We start from the raw sequence: 14,967 nt of genomic DNA, 5'->3' as shown, positions 1-14,967 counted from the left end.
GAGGTCGGCAATCGGGAGGGCCAGAGGGGTGGGGGGGAGGCTGCCGATCGGGTCTGGGGAAGGCCAAAGGCTTCCTTGAGACCCAACCCTCTCCCACCTGTCGTAGTGGGGTTAATATCGAGGCAACTAATTCCATTCAGTCAGAAAGTGAATAATGAGATATTCACATTTATCCTGTTATCGGAATTACTCATTCAGTGGTCCACTGATGGCTTAGTTAGTAAATGCACAACCCAGTGTAGTACCGAGCCAAACAGATCAGTAAAAGAAACAACTTGCATTTTTATAGTGCCCTTCACGTCCTCAAAATGTTTCAAGGCACTTTACAGCCAATGAATTACTTCTGAAGTGTAGTCACTACTGTTTTGTAGGCAAAAGCGACAGCCTATTTGCACACAGCCAAGTCCCACAAACAGCAATTAGATGAATGAGCAGTTAATCTATTTTTGGCGCTGTTGGCCCGAGCACCCAGAGAATTTTCCAGCAAGCAGCTTCAAATTATTCCCTGACAATTTTACTGTAATGGCGTCACAGTCACTAGTACGTCAGTGTAAACACTGTCACGCCATCAATGACTTGGAGCTTACCAACTGTGAGCATCCAGGTTGAAAGCTGTTGCCAGCAAACACAAAAGCTCAAAACTGAATCAAACCAGCCATAAAGTTTATATATTCTAAAACAAAACAGGTCCCTGGAGTGATTTCGAGGCAGTAATCTTATCTGGTGGTTTAGATGACAGTTCTAAGCCAGAAGAGCGCCTGTTTTGTGACATCATCTGAAGATCTTGATTAGATTACAGCCTTGTATCCATTATTCTTATTTGATTTTGCTGCACAAATGCTGGCGTTCTCCTCAAAAACCTCATAAAAAGATTCAAACTATTTTCACTGTAATCCTGTCTGATGGGTGTGTGCAAATTAATCACAGAGTGATTTCCATGAGGTTTATAGCTGACAGTGATATCCCAGAGTGCTTATTTTAAAACCTGTTGTTATATTAGACTCTATCTACTGCATGTATATGTGTATTTTTAGCCTCAATGTAAAGATACATCAAATGTGAAATACATGTCATTTTTTCTCCAATGTTTTCCTTTTCCTCCTCAAAGTGTTGACTCCTGCCTTTCGGTACCTTGTCCAAGTACACATTATTTATGTGCGTGCTTATAGTGAGCATCAGCAGGCTATTCCTTTGGAGAGGCGTTTCAGGTGAGCTTGATTCTGCTCACACCTGACATACATTCAGTTGCCAGCAGGAGTTACTGGAGTGTGTTCAGGGAACGTGAACCCTGGCTCCCCCTCCCTAGCCCTGGTAGGCCGAGACAATCACACCTCTCTATTGCTGCCCTGACTGAAGTCAGCTAATTCAGCACAGAAACTGAGGCCATCCTTCTCTATGGGGTAAAATCAGGATCCCGCATTCCTAGCAGCCAAGCTGCACTCAAAGGGAGTGAATGGAGATCGGGCTGCAGCCTAAATGTCCAACCCATGCGCCCTTTGAGCACAGCTCCTCGCTGGGAACACAGGATCAGTGAATTTACCCTTATTTGGTCTTGTGTTCAAATCTCCCCATGGCCTCGGCCCCCTCCTGATCACTGTAACCTCCTCCAGCCCTATTACCCTCCGAGAACTCTGTGTTCCTCCAATTCTGACCTCTTGTGCGTCCCTGACTTATTTCATCCCACCATCGGTGGCGGTGCCTTTAGACTTCTAGGACCCAAGCCCTGGAATTCCACCCCAAAACCTCTCCACGTCTCCACCTCTCTCTCCTCCTTTAAGGTGCCCCTTAAAACCATTCTCTTTGACCAAACTTTTGGTCACCTGTCCTAATGACTCCTTCTTTGGCTCGGTGTCAATTTTTGTCTGCTAATGCTCCTGTGAAGTACCTTGGGTCATTTTACTATGTTAAAGGTGCTATATAAATCCAAGTTGTTGTTATAACTTATTACCACACTATTCAGTTCAATTATCCCTTGAGCCAATGAGGAAGCTTTTTTTTTATTATTTAAATTAAACTTTCTAACACCTACTAGAAAATTTAAGACACTGTATAACCAACTGGGACATTTATTGAAATAATTAGTAATGTCAACTGATGTATGCTTTAAAATAAATCTCCTTGATTTCTAGGATTATAACTTAACAACAATAAAATTATGTAGCAATATAGAGTAGAGATCTCATGTTGAATGACTAGGCCAAATAGCCTCCTTCTGTACAATAATTTATATTATTCTATAATTATAATCAATATGTTTAATGTATTACAGTATTATACATGCCTTTTCACAAAGTCATGAGGCATAAGATTTGAAATGGGCAAAATACTGAGAGACTGAATAACAAGTACTGAAATGTCATTGTAAAGAGATATCAATCAGAAATGAAGTGCAGTTTTATGTTAATTTAAATTCTGAATGTTTACATTGCACATAGTACTGAAATGTGATTATTAAATACAAGAAGCTATGAACTGCAACATTTTATACCTTTGTACCTGCAAAATTACAAATTTAAATGTACAACTATTGTATGGAACGGTATGTTGGTGCACCACGTGTGCTGTCCCATGGGGTTGTGAGGCACTGTTTTGTATCTGTGATACCCCGGACATAAGTTATTGATCTTGGCTGGGCCATCGCATGGAGATGGAATAAGGTCAGATTTCCAGCATTTGGCTTTTTTTCTTTTTATCAACACAAAAAAACCTGAAGCGCAGCATAAACTCCTCAAAGAGTGATGTCCGTATGATTTTATACCAGCCCATAAAGTTACTTATTTGTTGGGAATTTCTCATTTTTTTTCAGCCTCTTGTAATGTTAATTGCTGCAAGTGGCTCCACTATTCGTTAATATGTATGACGTGTATATATCGTATATACAAGGTGCTTTATTCACCTACCCTGTGAAAACAATGTCCATGTAAACGCATATTCTTATGTCAGAACATGCAGATTATTTTCCTGTAATTTTGCACCTCTGATGTCAGTCCTCCTTTGTGTTGTTGCACCTGGGACATCACAAGTATTATTCTTCATTACCATCGACCTCCCTCACCTGTGCACTCAGCTCATCATGTCCCGAAGCTAAGACAGTTTTTATGAGTTGAAAAATAACAGATGGTGAGTGAGTAAATGAATTACAGATGTGTACGGTATCCATCCGTCCTTCATTTGAGACTTGTATATGTATGAGCAGCAGGAAGCAAAAACAGCACAGACCACCTACACATCGATAGTTCACATGGACCATCATCATTCAGTGCACTGAGACAACACACTGGTAATTGTGGGATTATGAAGTCTATTCTGCAAATGAGGAAATTATTATAGTCTATATGCGATAACACCCTACTTCCCCAATATCTCATTTGGTAAATGCATTGTCTAGTGTAAGTCAGAGAAAGACATGTTCAAACTGTATAGTGCTCTGGTCAGACTATACCACTATAGCTTGAGCACGGTGTCTTGTTCTGGTCATCGAGATGCAAGAGAGACATTCAAGCACTGGAGGCAATTCAAAGAGCCACAAGACTACTGTAGTATGAGAGGATTAAGGTATAGGGAAACATTGGATAAAATTGAGCTTTTCAACCACAAACTGTCAGTTTAACACCATTTGGGGCAGGTTACTGGAATCTATCATGAGGGACAGAGTGACTGAGCACTTGGACAAGTATGAGCTGATCAAAGAGAGAGCATGGGAATTATAAAGGATAGGTCATGTCTAACTAGTTTTTTTTGAGGTGGTCACTGGCATCTTCTTCTTCTTAGACAGTCCCTCGGAACCGAGGATGACTTGCTTCCACATTAACAATGAGTTCTCAGGTGACTGATGAGTCCAATATGGGACCTACAGTCTCTGTCACAGGTGGGGCAGACGGTGGTTGAAGGGACGGGTGGGTGGGGTGCTTGGGTTGACGTGCGCTCCTTCCGTTGTTTGCGCTTGGCTTCCGCTTGCTCCCGGCGAAGAGGCTCGAGGTGTTCGGCTCATTCCCAGATGCTTCTCCTCCACTTTGTACGGTCTTGGGCCAGGGATTCCCAGGTGTCGGTGGGGATGTTGCACTTTTTCAAGGAGGCTTTGAGAGTGTCCTTGAAGCGTTTCCTCTGCCCACCTGGGGCTCTCTTGCCGTGTCGGAGCTCCGAGTAGAGCGCTTGTTATCACTAGCATGGTAGATGTATAAAGGGAGTGTTTATGAATGTTTTCTATATGAACTTACAGAAGGCAATAAGGATCCGCAAAAAAGACTTTTAGACAAATTGAGAGCTCGTGGAATTGGAGGTAATGTTGAGAAACAGGTTGGGAATGGGTTAGGAGGTAGGAGACAGAATGTAGGAACAAAAGGTAATATTCTCTGATTGGCAGATGTGATAGGTGGTGTTCCGCTGGACAAGTAATGGGGCTCAGCTTTTCACCATGTATATTAATAACTTAGATGAAGGAGTAGAGAGTTGTATATCCAAGTTTGCAGATTACACTAAGTTAGTAGGCACAGTAAGTTGTGTGGCTAGGAGCAGCAAGTTACAAAAGAACATGGACAAAACTGTGGCAGGTAGTGTTCAATGTGGGAAAGTGTGAGGTCATCTACTTTGGATCTGAAAAAGACAAATCAGAATATTTTCTTAATGGTGAGAGACTAGGAGCTGTGGAGGAGCAAAGGGATTCAGGTGTCCATGCACATTAGTCACTAAAAACTAGGCAGAAAATGTAATCAAAAGGGCAAAGGGAATGTTGGCCTTTATCTTAAGGGGGTTAGAATACAATAGTGAGAACGCAAAGCTTTAGTTGTACAAAGCCTTGGTCAGACCCAATCTGGAATACTGCATTAAGTTTTGGGCTTTGGAAAGGGTACATTGCAGATTCACCAGAATGATACCGGGGGCTTAGAGGACATAAAATGAGGACAAGTTGCATAAACTTGGCTTGTAATATCTTGAGTTCAGAAAGCTGCAGGATGAACTAAGTGATGTGTTTAAAACGAGAAAGGCATTTGATAGGTTAGGTACAGAGAAATGGTTTCCTCTGGTGGGGAAATCCAGAACAGGAGGGCATAATTTTAAAATTAGAAGTAGCCATTTAGGAGTGAAATCAGGAAATACTTTTTTTTACACAAAGGGCAGTGGAAATCTAGAACTCTCTCTCCCAAAAGGCTGTGGATGCTGGGTCAACTGAAATTCTCAAGACTTGAGATCGATAGATTTTTGTTATGGAATAAAGGCAGGTAAATGGAGTTAAGTTACAGTTAAGCCACAATTTAATTGATTGGTGAAACAGGCTTGGGGAACTGAATATCTACTCTTGTTCCTATATAAAATCAGGTGATCTGAAATATGATCTTATAGAGTCATAGGCCTAGAAATTGGGTTGGGGCGCCAAAGTGGCGCAAAAGTCGCCTGAGCGCAGGATTTAGCGCAGCAATCGGAGTAATACCGATCGCCAGAAATTCAGTTTCAGTGCCCCTCGAGGGACACGGGGCGAGGCTTGAGGCGCTCCGCGTCCCTCTTAGGGCGCTGAAACTGATTATCGCAGCGCAACGTGCCACAGCGCCACACGCTGCGGCACGGCACGCTGCGGTACTGCAGGCCTTCCTCCCACTGTTAAGGGGGAGGTGCCTGCAACAGCGCGATCCCCGCTCGCGAGTGCCGGCAAATGAGCCCGACACCAAGGAGAAGTGCCGGGCTCTCAGGAAACAGCCGGCAATGCCGCGGGGGGGGTGGTTAGGAGGCCGGGGACGGAGGTGCTGGCAGGCGGCCGCCGAAAAAACGGCCGCCCCGCACCTCCACCTTAACTTGCGCCGCTGCTGGCACAGTAAGGCCCCGTGAACCGGGCGCGGGTAGCGAACGGCGTGAATGGGGCGCTGCGCACACCGATGACGTCATCGGTGGCGGCGCAGCGCAACAGGCTAACGCCACCATTAGCGCCCCTCCTGAATATCGCGGGAGGCGCAGCCAGTGGCGCTGCAGCCACTGCCTGCCTCTTTAGGCGCTAACAGGTGGCGCTACTCACCCAATTTCTCCCCCATAGAGTCATAGAGTTATACAGCACAGAAAGAGGCCCTTCGGCCCATCGCGTCCGCACTGGCCATCAAGCCCTGTCTAATCTAATCCCATTTTCCAGCATTTGGTCCGTAGCCTTGTATGCTATGGCATTTCAAGTGCTCATCCAAATGCTTCTTGAATGTTGTGAGGGTTCCTGCCTCTACCACCCTTTCAGGCAGTGAGTTCCAGATTCCAACCACCCTCTGGGTGAAAAAGTTTTTCCTCAAATCCCCTCTAAACCTCCTGCCCTTTATCTTGAATCTATGCCCCCTTGTTATTGACCCCTCTACTAAGGGGAAAAGTTCCTTTCTATCCACCCTATCTATGCCCCTCATAATTTTGTACACCTCAATCAGGTCCCCCCTCAGCCTTCTCTGCTCCAAGGAAAACAACCCCAGCCTGTCCAGTCTTTCTTCATAGCTGAAGCGCTCCAGCCCAGGTAACATCCAGGTAAATCTCCTCTGCACCCTCTCCAAAGCAATCACATCCTTCCTATAGTGTGGCGACCAGAACTGCACACAGTACTCCAGCTGTGGCCTTACCAGCGTTTTGTACAGCTCCATCATAACCTCCCTGCTCTTATCGAGGTATTTATGATAGTAAATTATATAGAAAAGGTAAATCTGGAAAATTGTTTCAAATTAAATTGTATGAATGGAGCAAGAAAATGCAGGTTTGAACGAGTAAAATACAAATTTAGGAATGATATCAGGAAATTCTTTGTCGCATAAAGGGTGATGAACGTGGAATAAACTTCAACATAGAGTCATAGAGGCAAATACCCTGGAATTACTTTTTTTTAAAACAGCTGTATGCTGCAATAGAAAAGAGGGGTCTCTCTAAATGAATGAACTAAAATGGGCTGAATAAACGTCTTCACCTTGCAAAACTGTGACCTTGTTATCTGTGCCGTATAGACCAGGATGGTCCCAGCTTCAATCCCCAGTCTGTGCAGAATTGGTTGATGTCATCCAGGGTGTTGGCTGAGGTGTTATAATTGATCTCACCACCCCAAGTTAGGGAGAGGCAAAATGAGCCAGGTGTTCCCACTCTTGATCACCATCCAGTGACTCCTGCTGGAAAGTATGAAAGTGTTGAGATGAAAACAGGATCAAGCTTAGATGTGATGCCCCAACCGAATAAGATAGCTTGCCAATGATCTCAACTTATGGTCATACATGAAGAATGGCCACATTGGTGAGGTACTGGAGGGTGACAAGGGCTCATGGAACTGTACCATAGAACCAAAGAAGTTTACAACACAGAAAGAGGCCATTCAACTCATGGGGCAGGATTTTCATTCAGGAGTCGGGTTGGGGGCGGGACTACAACTTTCGGGGTTGTCGTCCTGCCTCCATCGAGATGCGGCCAATCCACGCGATTTTAACTTGATTGACCTTGTTGAGCCCACCCAGCGGGCTCAGCAGGCCAATTAAGGGCCGCCCGGCAACAGGTGACATCACAGATTGAAATTTCATCTGTCAAGAGGTTTTGACAGATGAAATATCAGTGTTTTAAAGCTGTTTGAAGCTGTTAAACACTGACAGTCTTACTTCTAACCTGAGTTCTTCTCCACAGACTTAGAAATCTCTCCTGCACAGAAAGCTGAAGGCTGTCACTTTTGACAGTTCACAGCCATTCTGCTTTCTGTGCCGGTGAGATGAGGGACTCCTGGGACCTAAAGGAAGGAAGGCTGAAAAGGTAAGAAAAGGTCATTTAACATTCTTTAATCACTTTAGACACACCAAACACACTTACCTTTGCACTCATGCACCCATCACTCACCTGAACACCGACATCTCGACCCCTCCAAGTCCTTCAACCCGACGGCCCGCCTCCTCTTACTTGCCATGGTTTGGAGCCATCGGGAATCCCACATTTCACCCTTAAAAATAGGAATTAGGCTAAAAACTGCCTGTTAACTACCTGTTAACAGGCAGTTAATTAGCATTAATCCCTTCCTGCCTCGGGTAGGCGGGTCCCAGTGCGGGGCGGGTACCCGCCTCCTTTGAAACGGGCATGGAGGCAGGTTTGGGTGCGGGATGGGGTCGGGACCCCTGATTTCGGGATTTTAACCCCCCGCACGCCTCCAATCCTGACTCCACGGCCCAATGAAAATCGAGCCCATTGTGTCTCTGCTGGCTGTTTGCTGGAGCAATCCAAATGAATTCCACTGCATCGTTCTCTCCCCAGAACCTTGTATCTTCTTATGCATTGACACCTAGGGTACACTATTTCAAACCTTTTTCAGACAGAGCAACACCCATTTACCATAAGACTTTACAAAAGCAAATTACTGCGGATGCTGGAAATCCAAAATAAAAATAGAAAATTCTGGAAACACTCAGCAGGCCAGGCATCATCTGTGGAGAGAGAAACAGAGAACAGAGTTAATGTTCTGACGAAGGGTCATCGACCTGAAACGTTAACCCTGTTTCTCTCTCCACAGATGCTGCCTGACCTGCTGAGTGTTTCCAGCATTTACTGTTTTTATACCATAAGTCTTTGTTTTCTGCCTGTCAACCAACTTTCTATGCATGCTGCTACATTTCCTCTTATACCCTGCGCCTCCATTTTCCCAACAAGACTTTTGTGAGACACGTTCTAGAACATCGTCTTAAAATCCATATACACTACTGCTACTGTGTTCTCTTTATCTAGCCAATCTGGCACTTGAAAAAAGTCTATTAAATTTGTCAAGCATGACTTGCATTTAATAAATCAGTGCTGGCTGTTCTTGATTAACTCATGCATTTCTAAATGCTCATTAATTTTACCTTGAATTATGTACGACAGCCCGAAGTCAATTACCAGCGCTTTCTACTTCAGCAGGGACGTAAAATGCGATATGGGATTGGCCACCCATTATCCATGGAAAGGATAATCGGGCGGGGTATATAACGGGTGTCCAATCCCATACCCCCTGTGTTATGCCCCCACCGAAGTTGAACGTTCTGCCCAATATTTCAGTAGAGGAGAGGGAAAAATTAGAGGACAAAATATTTTTTTTAAGTACCATATAAGCCAATAATGTGGTCGGACATTAGCACCTTGCACGCTAGGAGGCTGCACACCAACTGTGCACAGCTTATCAAGGATCCACAATTCATGTGAACTAGGAAGCCTCCCTAAAAAGTGGCTGGAGTGCCTGAGCATTCTTCCAGGCCCCGAGCATCCTATTTCCAAAGGGTACTTCAGGGAGGTCCACATTAAAAATTCACAATTTTACTCCTGAGTGGGTGTCTCCTTATAATAAATAGGACTATTCTTCGTTACTGTCTCTGCTATGCCTTAGCCTCTGATGGCCAATTCTTGAATCTCAGTGCCACACAGGGCTTAAAAGGAAAAACAATGGTAGTGTGTCAAGTGCAGCTGCAGCACTTCAGCAGCTGCAAACGTCAACAGTCCAGCTCCTGACCATTATCAGGCAAAGTCAGCTCAGTGGATGCAGCCATCTCCAGCACCTGAGGAGAGGCAGTCCCACCAGTCCTGCTTCAGGAGCACATTATCCAGTCCACAGTGCTCTCAGTCTGCTACACAGGTACCTCAGTCACAAATAGTATAAACATGCATCCTGCTTGTAGCAGCTAAACACTTTGACACAAGCTGGTATAAAATATATTAGCCATTTATTTTGAAATAAATGAAGACACTTATAGAACAGCCACCACTTATTCAATGGTGTGCGTTACAAGAAGTGTGGTATAACAGGGTTCAAAATTAACAATAGCCTAGCATCGCCAGGTGATTCAATTGGCAGGGCTATTAGATTGGTGAAGTTAGAAGCCCGGTTGAATATGTGTTTTTCCCATAGAGATCATCACTGTGCCAATGAGTACCCATTACGATGTTAATGTGACATTGAAGACAATCCCATTTCCAGAATTTGACTGTGGATGCTGGTGTCAATGACTGCAACAAAGAAACTTATATCTCAATGAGGTAAATCCATGTTGAAATGTGTTATTTTATAACTGTTTATTAGAATGTTTGGAACTGTATCTGAGATCAACAGAAGGACAGGTGTGTTTGTAACATTCATACATCAGAATTAGAAAATATTGGCAGGACAATTTATCCGAAAGGAATAGCAGCTTAGTTGATTAACAATGAAAAAAAGAACAAAATACATTTGAACCTGAGTTTCAGACACAACCTGTATTACAGTCACAAATGAACGGGGCATAATTTCAGGTTTCATATATTCGGCTACTGGTCATCATTTGTTAAACTTAGTGACTGCCCCATAATATATTAATCAGGATGGATGTCATGATTCTATCATTGAGGCACAGTCTATATCAGTGTTTAAAAGAGAATTGAAGAAGTATTTGAAAAAAAAACATAAAATGAATAGGGAAATGGGGTTACAGTGGATAGAGTGGATAGCTATTGCTGAAGAACTAGCTAGCACCTGCACAGGCATGATGGACCAATCATTCTTTACTTCATTGTGCATCAGCTATATGGAGCACATCGACTATTAATGCCTGACAATTCCCAGTGATGGCAAAGTGGAATAATACTGTTCCCAGAAATAAACTATCTTTCTATCCAACTATTGTATTATTAACTAGTGTGTATATATATATATAAATATAATATATTTATATTACACCTCTGTGGGGCATTTACTACATTAGATATGCTATATAAATGCAAGTTGTAGTTGCAGTTGTTGTTGTAGTTGTAGTTGTATGAAAAAGTTGGCTAGAAATTCTGGGCTTTCCACTTCACTGCCAGAAACACGGGGGTGGGCACCTACATCAATGCCTGCATTGTGGGGGTGCCCACCCCACAGACATGGAGGGATTTCGGAGCAGCACCATGCAGCTCCATCACGGAAAACAAGCTGGTCTAGCCAAAGATTTAATTACCTCAAATTTGCTTCCCTGCTACCCCTTCACTGGTGGGCTCAGTAGCCATTTGCTGTTTGAGTATGGCATAGTGGGAACCACATAAGGCCCTGTATGGAAAGTACGCTTGCTTCATGCAGACACTGGCATAACTGATGAGATTTCTGGAGAAGCCTGGGATCCCATTTGTCCCGCACCCAAAGTACTATTATGCTTGAGGGAGGTGGGGAATATTAACCCACCCCCTCGCCATCAAAATTTCTCTTTAGAGCCAGAAACGGGTGGAAACCCTGTAGAAATGGGTTCTGGCTACAATTTTCTGTCTCTCCGCTGTCACTCTGCCAGATTTCTGCCTTCCAAAATAGTGAGATTTCTAGCCTACTGTGTCTAGCGTGTACTTTCTGCCTGTCACACTTCTCCTTGCTTGTCCATCACACTCGCCCGTCACACTTCACGTATCACACTCAACTTTCAGTGCCACAACTCAAAAGAAGCATAAGAAACAAGAGTCGTTTTACACAGGAGCCAAAATAACTGTAACATCTAAATGGCCTTACCAATCACATTTATAAAAAGCCAGGCTTGTGACTCGCAGCCTGTAGAATAATTAAACTGTGACCTCATCCAGTATTTACTTAACAGTAATTAATATTTGTGTCCGTAACATTTTCAGCTTAGCATCAGGACAACACAATCTGCATTACATGATATAATGTTCCTGTCCTTCTAAAACAGCATATCATCTGAAATAAATGATGTATTTCACTGAACTCCACAAATAAACTCTAAAGCCTGCACATCTGCCAATGCACTTTATTATGGTCATATTTATGTTAATATACTACAAGCCAAATGTATGTTGAATGTTTAAATGTCTTAATCCAAATGTACACTCTCGGGAGCTGCAAGCCTACATTTCGTTGTACTGCACTTGTGCACTAACAATGACAATAAAAGTTGATTTGATTTTTGGTTTGTATATATTAGTTTTATGCTGGGGGTAAAAAATGGGAGGTAGCAGATTGGCTGCCTGCTGCACACTCTGCCTGATATGCCTTTCCATTGAAGTCAAAAAGTTAAAATCTACCCAGGGGTAGAAATTGGATCGTACTAGCTGGCCACTGCAAACTAGGTGCAGAGAACGATCCCTGCACCAGAACAGGTAGCCCCGAGGCCCGATCTAAATTGGGCCTGGGGCCTCATTTAAATTAGATGGGGGAGCTGCGGACATCTGCTGCGTGTACCCAGGCAGATCGCCAGCGAAGGGGACATCAATTTTAGCCGCTGCAATGATAGTAGCAGGCCTCAGGTAGGTCCTGGGATGGGGAGGAGGCGATCAGGAAGAGGGTCAGCAACCGTCTTCGGGACTGCTGTGGAGCCAAGAAGAGCACAACTGCTTCTCCTGGCTCAGCATTCAGGTAAAAATGTTTTAAGAAGCGCATCTTTTTGGTGGCGGTCCCCAGCGGTCCATTTAAGGAACGTTGGTTAGGCTACATGTAGACCTGGTTATCTTGAAGCATGCCTGGCACCAGTTGCATTCAGGGCAGCCCAACTTCAGGAAGGAATCCTAAAACAGGCATTAAGTTCCTCATGAACATAGGCAAGGGGCCTGACGCCTGTTTTAGGTGTCTGCCTGGGATGCCTAAAGAATAGGCCCCATGAACTTAGCAGTGGGACCAACACCTGCGCTGACTGGGCGCAGGCCATCCCACTGTTAAATTGGTAAGCTCTGCGCCAGCTTTATGCCTGAAATACTGGCACAATGCATATCAATTTCTACCCTCATGCTCCAAGCATTGCACTTCAAACTGTCACACTTCGTTACAGAGGCAAAATAATCTTTAAAATGTTGGATTCTTCTGATCCACAGCCAGAAATTTACCGACAGCCTTCCTTCTAATTGGCCTCAGGAGTTTGGAGTCGCTGCAATTACCTGAATTTGCCTGTTTATACCATCTCTGCACAGGAGCACTTGAAAGGACAAGACTGGTTAAACACAGATTCATCCTGGCAGCTGAAGATCACAACTGTACTCCAGACTAGCCATCAGCAATGTCACAGGAGCTCTGCTAATATATAAAGATGTGTGTGAGTGGTTTCCAAGTCGATATACTTTAGCTTCAGATGATGGTTATAAACTGCTTGAATTTCTCTCTTTCTGTGGTTCATCCGAAACCGACAATAAGATCACTACTTGATAGTTGCTCCCATTATTCTCTCTCCATTTGCTAAAAGTGTTTCTACCTTTTCTGTCCTGCACTCCTGAAAGTGATGGCTCAAGCTGGGGCACAGTTCCCCAGGCACAAGCAGGCCTCTGGTACAACACCCAAATGACCATTTATATGTGAGCATAGGCAGCGAGTGTCAGCAGCCCATTCAACCACGACGGCGGGAGAGTGGGGGAGTTGCACCATAGCCAACATGATCCTGCTTCATGTGATGTCCGCACACATGCACTTCCCAGCAGGGGTCACTGGATGGCAATCAGGAGTGGGAATCCTGGCTCACTTTATTTTACCCTTCCTACAGATGTTGGAGGCGCGCTTATTGCCATTCAACTCAGGACAGCTAACTGAGCACAGCCCAGGGATCGAACCGGGACACTCCTGTGCTAGTATCACATTGGGTTAGTGCAATTACCCAGCGAATCATCAGTGGAGGCCTATATATTCACTATATATATCTACATACATGTATTGCACAACACACATTGCCAATGTAGGCATCCCGTTTAACAGGATGTATTGCCAAGCATTACTTTGGTTAGACTGTCACAACACATCAGCTTCGATTTTTGTTACTAAACTTATGCAAAAATTTATGTCTGACCTACACAAACACACAACACACACACACACACTCAAACGTCTATGAAAGCCAACTAATCCATAGCCATTTGTATCGAATCCCCATCAAGCAAGGAGCTCCTATACCACAGCTGGCATTGTTGTACCAGTAGTTACGCCCTGGCTTTATCCCTCTACATATATTTTATAATGTAGTCGACTGTGTTTAATGGGCACGCCTCAATACAAAGACAAACTCAGCGAAAGCTGCTCGTGTTAATTACTCAGGCGGCGGTGAAACTTGTTGCGTAATGAGTTTTTTTGTGCGTAGTGTCGGTGGCTGCCAGTTGTTTATTAATGTTTAATATATATATGTGTGTGTGTGTGTGTGCATATCAGATATTTATGTAATCCAGTGAAACAAATAAAACTCCAGCCACAGGTTATTTTTCAGGGTTATCTGACCATCCCACTTTTTTTTTGTTGTGTTGGTTTGTGTCAGAAAAACATCTGCTTTCTCTATTTATGAACTCATTGGATGTTTGATGTTTAACTATCTCGGCCTCCTACACCCACCGATCTCGTACTTTGCAAGTTCCAACCACACCCAGTGCTGTCGGTGTAAATTTCCCATATGGTGAGGGATCAATACGTCTTACGGCTGTCACAACACAGTGACTCGCTCACCCCACCCCCCAGCCCCGACACTCTCAGAGATTTATATATATTCATTATCAGGCTTCATGGTCTCCAATCTACGGGACACTCTCTGCACAGGGAATTTAGTATCCAGGTATCAAAGAAGTGCAACTATATCGCGGGTGTTCATTATAGACTGTTGTTGTCCCGATCGGTTTAATAAAATCGTGGGGGGGGGGGGGGTGGTTGTTCATCTTGAGTTCACCGTAATGTGGTGACATTTTTTTGTCATATTTAAACGGATCTAGGTGCAAACAGCGGGAGGCACAACAGTCGCCGGCGTACCTGAAGCCTCGTTTGCCACCAATTGCTTTGTTTCCCCCACTTTACCTGGTGCCAAGTTTGTCCCAAACAGCCGCCTCCTCTAGAAATGAGCAACTGCACATTTGCTGATCTTAACAAACCAAACATTAAAAAAAACACACACCTCTCTACATTTAAACGGTGCAAATCCCAAAAATACCTGAGGTTTTCACGTGCGCTGGAGTCGGGGAGGGCTGGCTCACTCACACTCGAGCTGGGAGCCGGGGTGTCAATGCATCCCCCCACCCCCCGTGTCAGACCGCTGCCTCTTCTATTTATCAACAAAT

At 44.2% G+C, this 14,967-nt stretch overlaps 1 long non-coding RNA gene across 1 annotated transcript; it reads right to left on the bottom strand.

Annotated features, from left to right (window-relative positions):
- Positions 1–2,376: 2,376 nt before the first annotated feature.
- LOC147123521 (uncharacterized) lies at positions 2,377–14,957 on the bottom strand. Its single transcript, XR_015074655.1, has 3 exons — positions 14,841–14,957; positions 6,917–7,112; positions 2,377–4,593 (listed from the first exon to the last, which is right to left on the bottom strand). It is a non-coding gene; the product is annotated as an uncharacterized LOC147123521 (long non-coding RNA).
- Between the last annotated feature and the right edge of the window lie 10 nt (positions 14,958–14,967).

Source organism: Somniosus microcephalus, chromosome 2, assembly GCF_052327205.1.
Source record: "Somniosus microcephalus isolate GS21.2 chromosome 2, FLI_Smic_1.0, whole genome shotgun sequence".
Classification (NCBI taxonomy): Eukaryota; Metazoa; Chordata; class Chondrichthyes; order Squaliformes; family Somniosidae; genus Somniosus; species Somniosus microcephalus.
The sequence above is the reverse complement of the archived record's forward strand: the minus strand, read 5'-3'. Positions and strand labels throughout refer to the sequence as shown.